Source organism: Falco rusticolus, chromosome 5 (assembly GCF_015220075.1).
Source record: "Falco rusticolus isolate bFalRus1 chromosome 5, bFalRus1.pri, whole genome shotgun sequence".
NCBI lineage: Eukaryota > Metazoa > Chordata > Aves > Falconiformes > Falconidae > Falco > Falco rusticolus.
Genome location: NC_051191.1, coordinates 57,063,861 through 57,079,362, shown reverse-complemented (window position 1 = coordinate 57,079,362; position 15,502 = coordinate 57,063,861).

The window sequence follows — 15,502 nt, the reverse complement described above, 5'->3', positions numbered from 1 at the left end:
CTCCCGCCGGCACCCCGCTTTCCTCACGGGAAGGGCCGCCGGTTTCCAACGCCCCGGCGGCTGCGGAGCGAGCGCCGTGAGGAAAACGGTCGGCCGCCGCAAAGCGGTGATATTTACGAGTGTGTTCCACAGGAACGGCCCTCAGCGATCTCGTGGCGTCGGCGGCGGGTGGGAAAACACCAGGTGACAAAGTGCTGAGGCAGGGAGAGGTGGCGGCACGGGCCGATGCAGAAGAGACCCGGTGCGGCTCGGTTGTCCGGGCACCCGCTTCAAGTGCCTTGTGGTGAAGTGCTGAGGGGTTTTAAGGACAGAGCACACACGTAGGTGTTTGACATCTTGAAACAGGCAGGACCTACGGCCACCTCTTCAAGGTGGCCAAGGCTTTCTAGGGTAAGGCACGAGCAAACAGGAGCGTTGTGAACAGGCATTCAGCACCGAGGTGTCCAGGCTCCTTTGTGCACCAATCTGGTGTGCAGAATTGTGCTTTTTCTTCCCGACCACTGCATTAAACAACAGGCTGTGTTTTAAAAGTCTCCTCGGATGTTTTTGCATCAGAGCAGGTGCTTTTTTCAACATGTGTGGCTACCTTTTCTCCCACAAACATGCTCGGTCGCTCCTCCGCTGTGACTGCGTGTCACTGGATGCTGTTCATATGCAAAGTTTGTGATGGGATGAGCCTTACTGTTCAAATTGCAAATATTATGCAAAAGGAAGTCTATGCTGAGAGCAAGTTAATGTTCATCATTCACTTTGAAAGCATTCGTTTTCACACAACATACACAATCCATACCTGTGGATGCAGTAACTGGCAGGTTGCTTATTTTTTCTGCAGCCATTTAAGAGCTCAAAGCGCGCTGTCAGGGACTTGTGGCTGTTGGGCTAACCATTATGCAGACCTAGCAGTCTGTAATGTAGAATTGGTTCTGTAACAGTATAGCCATTGAATATTCAAGGTTTTTGTACCATATTGCAAAATAATAGTAAAAATAATGATAATAATAATAATGAATCTTTGACCTTCTTCTGAACTCTTCCTTTCTCATATTATGCTTCTATTTCTTAGAGGGAATAGAGAAAAATATTTAAGATAAACTACTTTGTTTCTCAAAATTAAGATCTTCAGAAAAAGCAGAGACAAAAGAAGAGCAGAACATTTCCCTGAACTGCAGCGACCTGTTTATAACCCCTTTCCTTGCACTTGAATCCAATTACTGCAGTGCCAAACTTCAAAATGGAAGAAACTGTGCTCCAATGACCACTTTAGGATAAAATAAATAAATAAATAAATCCTACAGTCACAACAAACTTGCAGAATAGTCCACTATTGATAAACTGTTGCACTTCTTAGTATAGGATATTTATAATCTGTTATTTAATATGTATCTTTTTAAGGTCAAGAATATGTATATTTCAAAATTAAAGAAACTTTATTAATGAATATTAAAGGATTTCTCAAAGTGAATCAACCTGCATGTTGATGGCAAGCTACAATACTCTTCTTATAAACAGAGGTATGCAACAAGAACCCATATGCTCTGCATCATCGGTGTAATTTCTGCACAATTATTCCCTTCTTTCTTTCTGCTTTTCCCTTTTCTCACACCAGCAACTGACCCAAGTGAAGTTTAAACAATATTTGCATCAGTTATGTTGCAGCTTTCGAAAGAGCACTCTTTTGCCTGGAAGGATGATCTGTCCACAAGATGACATCAGCATGCAATAAAGTTCCAGGCAAATCCCACGACATAACAAAAATATCTATTCCTTGTTTGCTGGGGGATTTTTCCGTGCAAGTCCTCCTTCCTTCGCAGGGACTTTATTCTCACCTGTGGTTGTACTGGCTGGAGTGAAACCTGTGTGAGTCTGGACTGCTACACCGACCATGGTTCTTCGAGTGTCTTCAGTACCACAACAGGCTGCCTGTGGCTCCTTTTACTTTTCAGAAAATGCTACTAAGTGTCTCACCATAGTCTGGTCACTTTTTTGTCTCAGAGGGTTTGTTTGTTTGGGGTTTTTTTGCAACATTCTGGACAAAAATGTAACTTTTTCAAGCTGTCACACCACAGTTTCTTTTTGTTCTACTAATGGTTATAATATAATTTGAGTAGGTTTTTTGGCAGTGTGTTTTTGTTTGGTTTCCACCACCCCACCACCCCCCCCGGCAACCGAAAAATGAGCCTAAAGGGTAAGAGTAAGAACATCTCCCTTCCTTTCATGCCATCCCGAGTTCTGAATTACCATTAAGTGAATATTACTAAGCCATTTATAGGGACTAGAAATAATTAAACAATTTAAGCAATCAAGGTTTTTTTTTCAGATCTTTTAGCTTGTTTTAGCAGTACTTTAAAAGCCATTCTGTGATACAAGACCTTTTCTAAAGTATATCAAGAACTAGATTACAGAAATCTTTATTGGAGTTGTTCTCGTTATGGCTAATTGTACAGTTGCACTAACATATAGAAGTGAACTCAATGTGCAGAAAACCAAAGCAAATATTGAACTTTCCTTAGTACAAATTTAAAGACCCAGATCCCGGAGTCTTTAATCAAATTTCCAATTAACTTCAAAGAGTTTTACTTGGGTAAAAATTGCAAGCAGAATCTAGTACAGAAAAAATTACCATTTTAATTGCTACTAGCCTGATTAAGCGATTTAGCTTCCAGTTGATACAAGCATTTACATTAACACTAAAAATTTATTAATGGTCATTTATATTTTACAAAGCCTAATCCTGCCAGGGATTTCCCCCCCCAGAATACTGCAGCAAAGATCAGTATAGCTCCAAAACAACCCAGCACATCCCTGAAGAAATGTTGCTTGATGAAGCTTCAAGAAACGACCTTGCAGCAGAAGCAGCCTTGGCAGCCTGCGAGCACGGTGCTGCCATGACTCCGTAATGTCACGGGAGCTGGCAGCCACGGAGAGCCACACTGCCGACGCCGTTTGCGATGTACCGCTGGCTTGGTGGGGGGACCGGCCTCTCCCCGTGGTGCTGTATGTTTAATTCTCAGTAGGTGGCACTCATCATGCTGCTCTGCAAGCGCAGGTCCGTTTCACACGCAGATCATGGTTTCTGCAGGCAGCCTCCTAACACATCACAGAAATTCAAGACAGTGAACGGGCACGGGCAGCGCTGCCCGGGCCCAGGAGAGCAGCACGCCCAGACCCCTAAGCTGGCTGGAAGCACAGCAAAGCACAGGCAGGGTGCACGGGGTACCGGTGCCATTAAGCCCAAGGGCACCAGAAAAACTGACCTCTTGGTATGTGCACATCAATTACTAATGTTAGTTCCTTAAAACCCATGGAAAGCAAGCAGCTGTCCCCTGCTGAGTTGGCAGCATCTCGCTTTACCCGGAACCCTTGTGACAGCAGCCAGTGAACAGTATGTTTCAAGCTGTACTTCTGCTGTGCGTTCCTCACCTGGCTCTGATCTACTGCTCCCAGCACAGGGATTTCCTGACAGTAGATGGCCAGTGAGCCCCAGCCCCAGTGCAAAGCAGTGCTCCGCCTCCTGCCGACACACACAGGGAAAACAAACATGGAAGTCCCCTTGCCTTGGCCGATGGAGCTAGTCCTAGGCGGTAAAGATCATCCGGCCCAAGCTTAAGTCATGCTGAGAGCTCTGGTTGGGGTCTGTCATGAAGAAAAATACCTTCTGTGGCTTCAATGCCATTTTTCTTTCATCCTTAACCTCTTTTTTCCTCGCCTGGGGTTTCTTTACCCCTTACAAGGCATACATGACAGTTTTCTACTTCAGCCTTTCATCCTCTTTAGATCAGAGCACCCACATTTCTGTCTCATTGTGGCCATGCCTTGGGTGCAGATCTGAGGCACCTGGAGTACCAACTAAATGGGATGGTAACCACTGAGTCCCAGATGGTGATTGTCTAAACACCACACCACTGGCACTTGTCCCTTAGTGCACCTCAACTTGGTGGGCAGCTCGGTGTTCCTCTACAGCTTGGCTTACACTCAGGTGTGACTGGGAACCATCAGGTAGGTGTTTCATCCCAGACTTTCTTGAAAAGCTCAGCTACTGCCCAGAGCAGATTCAGTGACGAAAATTTTCTTTTAAAATGCCACTGGAAGAGGTCTTGTTGTTTTCCTACGTGTTAAACAGTAGCTCAACAGTTATAGCACACACCCAGCAGTGCGGGTGATCAAGGTCCAGTCCTTCCTCTGTCTTTCAGGGCCATGAAATCCCATCTTCTGGGAGACTGCCCCAAACACCAGACTATAGTCTATCTCCAGAGCAATACACATTCACTTACAGAAGTTGTCTCACTTGGTGCAAGAAGAATTCAGAGTTCCCTGGGCCAGGGAACAGGTGTGTCACATCTCACCTCATGGTCATTTTCCTGGGCAAGAGGAGATCTGTGTCCTGATCCTGATCCCTGACTGTACATGTTATCCAGTGCCTGACTCATGCAAAATACATAAACAGGTCCTAGTGAAGGTGCTGAAATGCCAGTCTCTGCTTTCCAAGATAAACACTTGGCTAGTGAACAGTCTTTCTTCTCTTTGGCTGCTGGGTGCTGAGTACTGAGTACTTCGTCTCTGTCACGGCAAGAGTGACGTACGCTGGTTTGGTACACAAAGTACAGTTCAGATAAATTCCTCTATGGGAAACTGTAGTAGCATTTTCAATGCTCACACTTCAAGCCTAGCTTGAAGTGTAGGTGGGCAAGGGAAAATAAGTGCTTTTGTGGGTTTGTTTTTTAAAAAAATATTTTTGTGGTTTCAATTAAATTGTGTTTTGTTGTTTCAATTAATTTGAGTTTTGTTGTTTTAGTGAAAGCCTGCCTATCTGTGGACATATGATATGTCTTTGAAAAGCCTTGGCTGCCACATGCTCTATAGAAACTTCTTCAGCTGTTCATGGCTTAAAACTTCCAAAGACTCCCACTCTCATGTATGATCCTTTCATAGCACCTCCTGCCTGTAGAGCAAGAGCACCCAGCCCTAAAAATGTGTCTTTCCACAGAGGACTATTTCCATGAGACAGTCCATGTCTCCCATTCTTTCCACTGTGAAGGGGCCAGAGTTGCAGTGTTCACTTTCCTCCTGCCTGAAGCAGTCTGAAAATTCTGAAAGACTTAAAAACCAGGTACGGGGCCAGAGTCTGTTTCACACTTAGCTAAGGTTTCAACATCTGCACCATCCATGATGTGATTGGCATTTGTGTTCAGATCTCCTGCTTTGGTGCCAGAAGCTGGCACCCAACCTTCACGGCAGGGCGCGTCTGGGTGATGCCCTTGGGGTCCAGAAGCTAGGAGGTGATCTTCACCCATGTTGCAGACATACCATACCAAACCATGCCCCGCCGTGCCATGCTGTGCAAGGTAGAGCAGACCAGGCTGGTGGGAAGAGTGAATTACAGTCCCTACAGGCTGAGGAGAACACTTAGCTCAGACCTCCCACTTTCTGGGAGAAGGCTCTGACCACACAGCTACCATTTAATGCATGATGTGCTCTGTGACAACACCTTTACAAGAGGCCTCTGCTCTGATGGGTGCCTGGCCTGAGATCACGGCAGAGAAGGTAAATGGAGCAGGAGGAACGCACAACCCTAACTTCTAAGCTCCGAGGAGGGACTGAGTTCTCACACATTTTCTGCCTGCTGCTTCTAGGCAGCTCCGTGCCCCTGGAGATGGTTTGTCCTTTGGGATGCCTCCTTGTATCAGCAGAGGCCAGAAACCTGAGTGCAGTCCTGGGAAGCACCTCAGTGTCTTGGTCTGTGAGTATAAGGCGGTTGTTGTGACCAGCACAAAGCTTGCACTTCATGTGGAGCATTTGTTCTCCTTCTCTTTGATGATTTTCTGTGTAAAACCCAAACACCAGCTGGTTTCTCTCTGAAGGAATGTCCTCAGGCCCTTTAGAGCCATTCCTGATCCTCTGCCTGACCACTGTCCTCACCAATGAAATGAAGCCCAACTTCTGCCTCCTAAAAAATGGAAGTTCATGGCTTGTCACTCAGGAGGGTGCTGTTGCTGCACGGGGAACGAGCCAGTTAGCCCAGGGCAAAGGTGCAGGTCACAACACCGCACCATGTCACCCCTCTGCCCTGTCCCTTGGAAGCAGTATTTCCAGCACTGATGCAGAGAATGGAGTTAACTCTAATTTGTTACTCAACTACTGCTGACTTGTCTGGTGTATTTGGGCTTGGCAAAAAGTTGCTCTGTGACTCGTCCACAGAAGAGGGTTAGTATTATCTGCTGCCTAACGGCTGGATTGCAGGGATCGAATAAATTAAGCACTGGGAGAGGGACGAACGGCATGAGAGTGGAATGAAGTGTGGTAAGGAAGCCTTCCACCACCTTCGCCTGATTCCCCAGTGCACAGCAGCATGCACGCGTACTTTGCACGGCGCTTGTTCATTAGGTGGCACCACAGGCCCAGGATTTCATGGTGAGCGCAGTCTCCAGAGGGCTCCTCTAGGTCTGCGCAGGGGTTTGCAGGCTCAGACGTTTTGTTGCCCTATTTGTGTATTTTTTTTCCTGGAGAAACATGCTGTCCTGACAAATCCTGGAAGAACAGAGAATTATTATTGCAAAAGCAAAGCAGCAGCAATCAAGACTTCCGATACAGACACCCAGCCTGAAGTTTCCAGGAACTGCACATGGGGACCTGGAGCTGCTTGGGGTAAAAAAACATGCAAAGTGCCTGCAGTCCACCCGCCAACCTTGGCTGCACCAAGGCACTGCAAAGGGCAGCACTGTGGGGCTGCTGCTTTTCCCTGAACTGGGAGACAGCAGAGCCAGTCATCTCAAAAATCTTGTCCTTTCTCCAGCGGTCTGTGGAGAGGCCTCAAAGGATGCTGGTGATGCAGAGACATGTGCTCTTCGAGGAGAGGGCACCGTGCCCCTGCGCCTGTGCCTCCTGCCTCTGCTGTGGGGCTGGCACCAATGCCCAGCATCTGCCCCAGGTTCTGGAGCCTTCTGTGCTTTTGGGTTGAACATACCCTACATGTCTCAGGTTGTGCCTCTTTCACTGAAGCGTCCTGAGCTGAACTGGGGTAGGGAAGGCGCCTGCGTTCTCTTACAGCCCTCCCAGCCACCTTCTTCCTCACCTTGATTTCCTTGGCATTTCCTTGGTTAAATGTTTATACAAGTTTTCAAAGCCAGGGAGTGCACAGGCAAGATTCTCTTGAACAATCTGGTTTGAGGTGGTTTAACTCCTTCCCCCCATTCTGCCAGTTATTCCCGGTCTGACACAGTGCTTGCAAAAGCCCGGCTCTACCAAAACACACTTGACCTGGCTTGCAACTGCCATGGCTATTCCCATCTCAGCACCCTGCTAGAGCCAGGTCTGGGCTTCTCCATCCCAGCTGGCAGCTTAGTCATTCTTCAGCCCAGGGTCAGCAACCTGCAGCCTACTGAGTGCCCCTCTGTCTGAAGCTGAAAGATAAACGCCCTTGAAATCTGAAGTAACCATGATAATTTTATTTTGAACAGGAAAATGGGCTGTTTTTTCCCCTTATCTAATTGATTAGGAATGTCAAATATTCTTTTCTGTACACCGTTCATGCCTCTTATTTATGTAGGAAGCAGCTGGTCTAGGGATTGAGCCAAACACTTTTTTTAACGAGAGAAAATTAAGCTTTCTTTTGGGGCTGGGGGGGAGGGGGGTGTCACTGTATTTCATCGCAAGTTGACAGATAGAATCCATCTCTCTGCTTTTCTCTCTGCGTCCTGACATGTCTCTGGGAAATGTTCGCCTTGTCCCTGCTTCAAAGAAAACTGCAGGTGTCTGGGAGAATGGGGGCAAAGAGGGAGCACAGGGACACAGGCAGCCCAACAGGATGTTCACAGCTCAGGAGCCATGTCTGGGCACCCGAAGACATCAGAAAAAAAAATCTTGGCTTTTGTCTGGGTGGATTTCTGTCCACTTCTATTTCTGCACATTGCTGAGCAGTACTAGATGCAGCAGTTACTATCTAGGGGATGATATTAGCTTTGCGTCCGCGTGACTGTCTAAGTAATTCCTTTCTGTAATGGGCTTAAAATGGAGTGTATGTTCTCATTTTTCTCAGTAGGCAGTTACGCTTCCCATCTGAAATTGTACAGCCCTAGATTGCATTTCAGAAAGTTTTCTTAGGAAGAGCCTGAAATCGCAGCACAGTCAGATTTGTTGCTGAGGTTCGTTCAGCCTGATTGATAGATACAGCACCATCTACTTGCAAAACCCAACTGAAGGATGGTTCTTGGTACAATTTGGTCAAATGGGTAATTGAACCCCCCTAAAAGATGTAGGACTCTAAGTCACTAGTCATCATAACACCTCGAAGTTCATGCAAAGGAAATTGCTAATCAATAGAACTGTTTTGTAGAATAAACATGTAAATAATTTAAACATGAGGAAAAATAGACAATCAATGTTATAGGTGTCACCATAAAGCTGTCACTATCAATGTACCTGCTGCAGCTCTGCATGTCCACGGCCAGTGGTTTTAGAAGTGGGTATTTGTGAAAAGAGGATGTACAAAAGAAATGGTAGTGTAAACACTAAGTAAAGCCACATATTGCACAAGGAATGTAAAAACGTATCTCCGGTAAAACCTCTGTTCACAGAAGATGAGAATGGGTCATGCACCAGTGGATTGTTGAACTAGCAATCTTTCATTCAATGTAGGGTTACCATCATCTGCAGGATGTTTATACCTGAGTGAGCTGGGGGATACCAAATAAATGGGGTAGTGTCTTATTCCTTTTAAAAATGTTCGCATGACTTTTCATCACTCAGCCATGGCTGATGTCACCATCATTGCTTCCCACTTTCTGTGATACAGATCAGCCTGGAGGGTTTTACACATCCCAGACGTGTACCTGCCTCCATAATCAAAATGGGATCTTGCTGGACTTGCCATTGTAGTTAGTGGAGCAGCCACAAATGAGGTGCAGAGAAAATAGAGCTAGAGATGGACTTTCCCAGTTAAAATAGCATATATTCCCTGTGGCAGGTTGCTATGGGAAGTGATCATGCTGACAGTCACCTTGAAAATACCTCAGACTGGTGAGTTGGCATGACACTGACAAGTTTTCAACAGGCTCGCATATGAGATGTCCCACAACCAGCTGAGCCTACCACTTGTCTACATAGACCTCCAAGCCTGAGTCCTGAAGAACATTAAAAATGGTTTGAAGAGCACGCTCACAGCAATATTGAGACAACCTGGACTATCTTGATGTGAATATTGTCCTTTATTTATCCTAGTTGTGCGGTGTTTTGGAGAGCCATTTCAAAGCTGAACTCATGGTTGCCATTAGGGCTATGACCAGAATGACACTCTGTGTCTCTAAGCTAAGTATTCAGCACTAACTGAGCTGCTGATTGCTGCTTGATGAGCTTGTAGGGACGACACAGCTGAAAAGCCTTGGTTTCACCTGGTCTGGCAGGAATGCTGGGATTTGTTTAATCAGCTAGCCAAACAACCTCCAGCACCTGCTCCCTTAGCAGAGGAGGCCAAGCAACAAACATTTTGCTGGGTGAAAGTTTCCACCAAGTTCTCACTAGTGGAAGGTAGATCTGCCAGCAGTGTTGCTCTCCATCACTGAGACTTCTTCATAGGGGTTGACCTGGACATAGAAGCAAATATGGCCAACCTGGTTACTCCCACCAGGTGTGAGGACACATATACACAGTGATTTGGGCTAAATGTTTGGGATTGGCTATTCCAGGTTTTTACTTGTGTTATCAGGGGCTGATGAATTGCCAAAGGTTTAGTAGCTAATAAAAACAAGTGCTGTGCCAGATCCAAGGAAAACCCCATGCTCAGAAGCAAGTTGCTAGCCCCAACAACTCTTTCCTACATCTTTCAAGGTCCCCAGGGGACACATTCTGGAAGACCAGGTGTGTTCTGCATGTTGACCAAGCAGGTTTTTGCTGAAGCAGTGGTTCCCATGGTCAAATTTTAGCACTAACTATAGTTAACTAAATCAAGACGGGAGCTATGCTCCTGGACTTGCTGCTGCTTGTCATACACTCGCACATTGTTCTCCTGAGGTGGGATTCACTGTGCTTGGTGTTTGCCAGCTAAAAATTAAGCACCTTAAATTGAGCTGACTGAAAATGAAGCAGTCAAACACTAGCAGCTCTTGTCTCCTTCTCTAGACAAAGGAGAGCGTTGAGCACTGCCACAACATGATTCATCCCAACCTTAAAAAAATTAAGCCAGGGAGTTGATTTCTGGACTTGCCTGTCTTGCTCTGTTGGCTATAGAGGGAGCTGAGACAGCTGGCTGAGAGTTCAGAGCCAATGTTTAGATGTCTGCTGTGAGGTAAATCCCACCGTTGGCCAAGAAGGTGAGCTTTCTGCCCCGGTGAGTGACCAGAGTTACTACCACACATGGACAGGTTTGGGAATGCACAGAGAGCACAGCAAACACAGGGGAAGTACAAACACCCAGCCTTCTGCCAGGCTGCGTGCTGCATCCCAGCTCTGCCTCAGTTTCCTTCCTAAAGACCTCCCACTAATCCATCTCCAAAACCTCTTTGACATGGCTAGTGATTGCTCAGAAGCCAGCTTTTGCTGACCAAGAGGTTACCTGACTACTGTTGTGACTGACCACGTGCGCCCTGTAGCAGGGGACAGGCTTATTTTCTGGGTGGGAGAAGAACAGATTAAAACAGTGCCAAGAAGATGTCACCTTCACAAGGTATTTATTATTACCCAGAACACAAATCCATCACCCAGAGGCAGGACCTGAAGTTTAAGCTCAGACAATGCAGGTAGGCGGGACCTTGGATCTGGCTTCTCTGGATTGCCTCAGGAATGTCAGTGCACAAAGTCAATCTTGGAAACAAGTTTGCTCAGCTCAGGGTGTCAGTGGACATTTATGTCTAATGCCAACGTAGACCTGCCATCTGCTCCTCCACCGCAGTCTGGCCCTCTTTCCTTGTACCAGGACAAGGCTGGCCAGCTGTGCATGCCATTGACTGAGCTCCGAGACTTGCCGGTAATGGAGATGTGCCACATCTCTGAGCAAGAACCACTGGGTCCATCTTATCCAGCATCCTGTGTCCTCAGGTAAGCAAGCAGAAATCTGGGGAAACATACATACAGCTGAAGTAATGCCATTTCGTGTGCAAAGACCCCATTTTGATTTAAAAAAAAGGGCAACTCCTTTCCTTCTTGCACCTGCCATTTAATCAGAAAACCCAATAATCCTCTAAGAGACATGGATCTGATCAGCCCCTTGAAGACTCTTGATTGATACTGCCAACAAATGAGAGGCATGATGTCTTAGATGCTAAATTTCTCAGGAAATAAGTTAGAATAAACAAAAACAGTTTTATGTGGATTCCTCTGTAACACAGACGTCTAAATACAGTCGGTCGGGTGCCAGTGACACTGTTATTGGGAAGAGAAATCCCAAAGAAAAGAAATCTGAGTGCAAGCCGAATGGGAACTGAAGAGACAAGGTGCAAGTAACAGGGGTTCCCCTTATCCCAGCCTGGAAGCCTGACCAGAAATGTCATGAAACCATTCATCCCACATGCGATGTATCTTGTTTCATTACTCTGTTTTATTTAATCTGGCAATAAATTGACATATATGATATGACTGCCATGATTAGCTTGTATGGATGTCTTGGTAACTTGGGTATGGCTACATGGAGGTGGCTTGGGATGGCAACCTAGCTTACCTTAAAGAGATATTATCCTGCAAAGCAGCTAAACGTGGATAATGCCGGTGGGTGGGGGAGGTCATTAGAAGCACTGAAGAGCCCCACTGTCCCCGCAGGAAAGCTGGGGGGAGCTGGGCAACACAGCCGCGAGGCCCTTGCTTCTCCACAGTGCTGGGAACAGGCAATCCATGGCAGTGGGGAGAAGCAGCAGCCCTGAAGTGCTGAAGCTCCCATGACAGAAGCCAGCTGCCATGACCGACACCCGTGCAGCAGGGGAGAAAAACAAAAACCGGCCCAGGAGGGCCTTGTTGCAAGAAGGAAGTATTATTTAACGTGCATTGTGTTGGGAAAGGAAAACAAGGGTTCTGGCACTGGGCCAGGTCCATTGGCCTCTTTTTTTTTTTTTCTTTTCTTTTCTCCTGGGCAATTGTTCTAGTGAGGCCAATTTTGTTTTTTGTTTTGGTTTGGTTTTTTTGCTTTGTTTTGTTTTCTTTGGTGTTTTTGGAGTTGACAATGCACGGGGTAATTTCTTGGTGCTCTTCCTGTGTTTTGGCACAGGGGCTGCCCAAGTGTTGAGCCACGCTTCCTGTGGCAGAGACACCACTGTCACCACCGCCACCATGGCCACCGGCACTGGCACACGGGTTGTATCATCGGGTGAGAGGGGGCTTCTCTCCTGCCCTGGAGCCGGGGGGCAGGAGGGAGAGGCGGGAGTGCGGGCAGCCGGGTGAGTCAGTATGGAAAGGCAGCGCGCATTTCTGTAGGGTGACTCACCAGCCTTTAGGAAGAAAAAAAATAATAAAAAAAAATTCCAGCCAAATTCTTTCAGGGAGGTAAACAAGGTCACGCAGTGCGGCGAGATCCTGTTTACCTGAGACAGGACGTCTTTGCAGAGCCGGTGCTGGAAGCGGGGATGTGTTGACATGACTCAGGGTGGCCAACGCAGGCAGAGGGGGCTGGGGGCACCACTCAGCCTGGGTGTCCCGGCATCACCACAGCAAAGAGGGGGGAACGCTGGCCACAGGCTGGATGCTCCCCTCTGTAGGGGCTCACCCTGCTACCTTGCAGCTCTGCCAGGAGGGAGGACAGGGGGCAAGGGACCACTGGGTCATGGCAGGGCTGTGCCAGCATTCAATGCTCACCTCCAGCCCTCGCCGTGCCGGTGGCCCCATCAGCTCCGACCCACTGCTGCCTGCTTGCCCGTACCCCATCATGAGTGGGCACTTTCCCTGTGGCCCCACAAGGAAGCCCTGGTGGCCACATGGTTAATCAGAGCCCATTCCAGACGCTGACTGAGTGTTTTTTCCTGATAACAAGATGTGTGTGAGTGTATGTCGCTCCTCATTCGAGTGAATATCCTGTTCTTACTGCTAGAGAAGTGGGGGGCAGCCGAGGGGGGGTGTGTGGTGGATGACAGGGCAGCATGCCGGGACTTTGCATTCCTGACATTCCTGCCTTGGCTGGTGACTGCAAAACAGCCCAGCGGGGAGGATGGGGCACCCATGGGTGGTCACCCCAGCCACCTGCTCACCCACGCTTTACCTCCATCACTGCTTCCCCGGTGAGCCTGCCTGTGGCATCAGGGCAAGGGGTCAGCCCAGGCTGCCCCTCTGCAGCCACTAGGTCCTCAGATGGAAGCAGCCTTCTCCCCTCAGTGTCTCCTCTTTCCATGATGGTCTTGGCAGCTTTTCCAGCACCTGTCCCTCGGTTTGACCTCTGCTGTGTCCTAGGAGTGCCTTTTCCAGCCCAGCTCCCATGCTCTAGCCCAGCAGCAGGGCACTCTGCGTGGACCCATTTGGGGTCGGGGGCATCTGCTGCAGGGTGAAAGGCTGAGGGGCCTCGCTGAGTCCCTGCGTCCTGCTCTTGGCCACCCTGGCCAGCTGGCAAAGATATACTGCAAGGACTATGCACCCAGGTCTTGCAGTCCGGGATTTCACTGGATGAGAAAGCCTTGCTCTCTTCCCCACTGGGGTGTCGTACATGGGGAGGACAGATATGTACAGGAGTAAAAGTTACCCTGGTCTGCACAGTTGAATTTAGCTCTCAATATGTATGTTTCTCCTTCTCCTTCCTCTTCCATAAACCCTGACCCGTCAGCCAGACTGGGCTTCTTGCTGGGTCCAGACAAGCAAAGAATGCTTGGCACTTCTCCCGCTCCCAAGCTGCCATCAGGAACCAGCATAGTGATGGAGGAGCCCATGGGACACCCTCCTGATGTCGGTACTGCTTTAGCTCTTGGAGGTGCAGAAAAGCACCCACAGCTCAAAAAAAGCACAGAGCCCAAGGCTGCCCCTCAGCCAGCTGCCTGGACCTGCTCCCATCCCCTCCACCCTTGCAGAGGTGAGCCAGGATCTGCAATCCAGCTATTTCAAGAGATGCAGCAAGAAGAGCTCTTTTTCTTTCTTTTCTTCCCTTTTTTTTTCATTGATATGACAAACCAAACACAGCCAATGTTGACCCTCGGCCAGAGCTACATCATGATGGTTTTGTTTCACAGTCAAAGCAAGATCCTTGGGGTCTTGCACAACCAGGTACTCAGAAAAAAGAAAGGTTTCTTTCTTTTTTTAAAACACACCCCTGTTTCACCTTCTCCAGCTTCCTGCCTTCCCCTTTCACAACCTGCCAGGATTTGGCAACTTTCTGAATGAAACAAGCATAGCTGACCTGTTGATGAATGAAACGTAGCCCTGCTGACCACTAAAAAGAAGGAGGAGACTCCCTGTCTCCCATCACAAGCTGTGCACACGTGTGTTTGTGGAAGGGGAAGGGACCAGGAGGAAAGAGGACAGTGCCTCTGGTCACATGCAGAACCCCATTTTTGAGGAATCGAAAGCATGTTATATCTGCAAGATTTCCAAAAAAACACAAGGGTGCTTCTGCATTTTAGGAAGCTACTAGTACAACCATGCTCCTGAGGCCTGGGCAGGCTTGCAGAAGTCTCTCAAGGGAGTCCCAGCACTAACCCTCCCTGCAGCCACTGGGGAGAAAACTGGGATATGCTGGGTGTAGGTTTTACCCACAGCTGGGCATGCAGCAAGGACCTCGGCCTCATCCCCACACCTGGTGCCTTTGCCCTGGCAGCAGCAGGGTGAGGAGCAGTTGAGGTTTGGGGTTTGCTTTGTGCTTACCAGTTTAGGGGAGGTGGGGGGTGGGGGCAGGGACAGATAGACGGATGGACTTACCCCTAAGCCACAGGGATTTTGGTAGATTTGTGTATTTCTTTGCTGTATTTCTAGTAGGAGAACCCCTGCAACACAGAGTCAGGGTATCTGTGGGACTGCAGCCAACACCAGACAAGCTGCCTTTGCTCAGCATGGAGGCAGGTCTCGCTGTCTCAGGATGTGTCTCTGCAGAGAAAAGCTGCCATGCATCAGTCCCAATTTTCTTCCCAGTGCAGAGAGCTTTTGCCTTTTAAGCCCCCACTGGCAGGGGACTAAGCCACACCGCAGAAGGCAACCTGGTGCAGGACAAGGCAAAGGGGGCTTCTGCATTTTGAACTCAGCCCCCAGTGCTGCACAGGATCTCCCTCTGGAGCATCATTTATTCCTAAATTCCTTAAATTCAACTTCTTTTCAAACTGCCTTTTATGCCTGCAGCTGAAGAGAACCCTGGTATTGGGAAAAGGTGGGAAGATTTTGGACAACACGTTGACAAGTGCCTTTATAAACACATCTGGGTCTGTAGGAGGAATGGTGTCGAGGTCCAGTGCTTTCCGCTTGGAAAGGGGTGTGTGTGAGACCCGTGCTGCCCAGAGAAAAAGTCCAAAGATCAGGAGCTTAATCTAAAGCACAAAGCTCTAGTCACTCGAGGACTTCAGCCCTGCCCCGGGCTCCCAAGCGACCTGGTTCCTTCAGGATGGGAAAACCCCACCAGGGA